The 2,545-nt window shown below is 40.2% G+C and overlaps 1 protein-coding gene across 1 annotated transcript in view; it reads left to right on the top strand.

Moving 5' to 3' along the window:
* Nucleotides 1-1,568: 1,568 nt before the first annotated feature.
* The window catches only part of LOC107667822 (protein TASOR-like), a 53,381-nt gene continuing 52,404 nt past the window's right edge, over nucleotides 1,569-2,545 (top strand). Inside the window, exon 1 of the mRNA XM_016459536.1 lies at nucleotides 1,569-1,626. The gene's annotated coding sequence lies outside the window, so the exon portion shown is untranslated. The remainder of the gene's footprint in view (nucleotides 1,627-2,545) is intronic.

The following is a 2,545-nucleotide window of genomic DNA, read 5'->3' as shown; positions in this document are numbered from 1 at the left end:
TTTAACCCAACAGTTGGGTTAGTCCATATTTGACCCAACATTGGGTTGAAACAACCCAGCATTTTTTAGAGTGTAGTATAATGTAATTTATTTCTGTGATGCGCAGCTGTATTTTCAGCATCATTACTCCAGTCTTCAGTGTCACATGATCTTCAGAAATCATTCTAATATGCTGATTTGCTGCTGAAGAAACATTTCTGATTATTATCAATGTTGCTTTTTATCACTTGAATGCATCCTTGCTGAATAAAAGTACATTTCAATACAAGTATTTTTTTTAAGTAAATATTAATGTCTGTCCAGATTAGTGAGAGCAGAACCTCTTGAGATCGATCTCCTTCAGGTAGATTATTACTATGATACAATAACAGGTCTGACATATGGCTGGAGCTCCTGGTTGTGTGATATCCCCTGAAGAACCCACTTATCTCAGGTGCTTCCCCCCTGACAGCAGCAGGGCCCCTGGGTGAGGCCCCTCTGCACATGATGACGGTCATGAGTGCATATGGATGATGACTCACACCTAGACGAGTCTGGAGAACAATAACTCATGACAGATGAAGGACAATATAGCAGTTCACTAATACCATCTGCCTTGTTTTTTTTTTTGTTTTGTTTTTTATAGATTTTGTCTTATGGACACATTCATAATTCAGTTTACAGGCAATTTAGAAAATATTTTTATGTAATATTTATGTTATAAATATATCATACATTGCTTTATACAACGGAGAGTTCCGGTCCTTGATTCTGATTGGCTGAGCCGCGTTCGAAGCTTTTGTACATTACTCTACAAACACACACCTTTGTTTACTTCTGTCTGTTGCTCTGCAACCACTTTGTTGCAACCACAACTGATTCTGAGGAACTACATTGTTTGGTGGAAGAATACTGTTTTTATTAATATCATTACACTTTATTTGTTTTGTTTTATTCTGTGAAACCTCACTACGTATATGGAATAACTGTTTTATAAAAGCAATAAGCCCCGTGAAGCCCTGGTTTACAGTGAATTTATAACAGCTAAGGGGGTTAACTTACTCCGCTTCGCGTCGTACGTTACCTAACAACGCCCCTTAGCTGTAATAAATTCACTGTAAACCACGGCTTCTTGGGGCTTATTGCTTTATCAGACTGTGTGTATATTGTGCTATTGTGTTTGCTCGTGGTGACCTGCAGGGACACTGTGCAGTGGAGCACTGACACCTGCAGGCGGCGCTGGAGTACTGTGTTATGATGGAGCCCGCTGGGTGGCGCTGCTGCGCTCCGTTCACAGTCACACACTGTGGGCATGTACATGTGTGTGTGTTTATGTGTGGTGCGACGCGCTTGCAGCAGCAGACTCAAACCCCACGCCGCCTGTGAGGAGGATCCGCGGCCGCTCATGTCTGCAGCTCGTGAATAAAGCAGCGATGGAGCGTCGAGGAGGGAAATTCAGCGACAAAGAGAAAGACAATCCCGCTGCGCCTTCATGGAGCCAAAATGGCGCCACGGAGGAAGAGGAGGATTGTCCGGACGATCCCGATGAAGAGAGACGGGTCAAGAGCATCTCGTGGGCCGCGAAACCAGCCCAAGAGCAGCCGCGACTCAACTTCCACATCCCCCGAAAGAGCAGAGAAAAGAGAGGTGCGCTGCCCGCTTGCTTTGTCTTTCTTTCTGTTACTTGGACTGAAGTCTGTGTCCCAAATTCTAGCGACCTAAAGCTATACAACAGTTCTGTGCATCACAGGGACGTGTTGCTTGCGCCTGTGATTCCCAGTAATGCTGTCGAGACGGCAGCTCAGGTATTCATGACAGTATAAATGGAGATCCGGCGCAGCAGCCCAGAACATAAGAGATACTCTCAAGTGTGTGTGTGTGTGTGTGTGTGTGTGTGTGTGTGTGTGTGTATGTATGTACCCTCCCTCAGGTAACAGGTTGATCTGCCGCACCCGAATGTCACCTGGGGTACAGTGGGGAACACTACATTTCATTCAGAGACCTGAGATTTTATTATTTAACAAATAAACATAAAGAATTATTCATTTTGAATAAAATATAAATTGAGTTATTAAAAATATAAATTAAGTCAATTTTATTCAAAGAGCCAGCTGTTTTTATCAGTTTATTTAGAAGTTTATAGAATTGAAGATTTCATTCAATTTTGTATTCAGACATTCAAAGCCTGTAGATTCTACAAAGAATTCTGAGTAAACATTTGAAAGGTTCCATTCAAACGGTTGAATATTCTGTCCAAGCATTCAAAACTTCCATTCATGCATTTCAAGATTCTTTTTTATACAATGTTTTATTCAAACACTCGAAGATCCATCCAGTGTATGAATCAGTATTGTACGTAATTTAATTAGTGCCATTTCTAATTAACACTTCTATTGACTTTGAAGTACTCCTGAGTAAACTAAATAATTAATCTGAAACATATTATATATAGTTATTTTATATAACTTTTAGACTGAATGTCATACTATAAGCTGTTTTGTTTATATATATATATAGAGAGAGAGAGAGAGAAGTTTATATACTAAATGAATTTAATATATATATA

The sequence above is a fragment of the Sinocyclocheilus anshuiensis genome, unplaced genomic scaffold, assembly GCF_001515605.1.
Source record: "Sinocyclocheilus anshuiensis isolate Anshui unplaced genomic scaffold, SAMN03320099.WGS_v1.1 scaffold2209, whole genome shotgun sequence".
In the NCBI taxonomy this organism is placed as follows: Eukaryota; Metazoa; Chordata; class Actinopteri; order Cypriniformes; family Cyprinidae; genus Sinocyclocheilus; species Sinocyclocheilus anshuiensis.
Note: the sequence above shows the minus strand (reverse complement) of the source record. Positions and strands in the feature narration are given on the sequence as shown.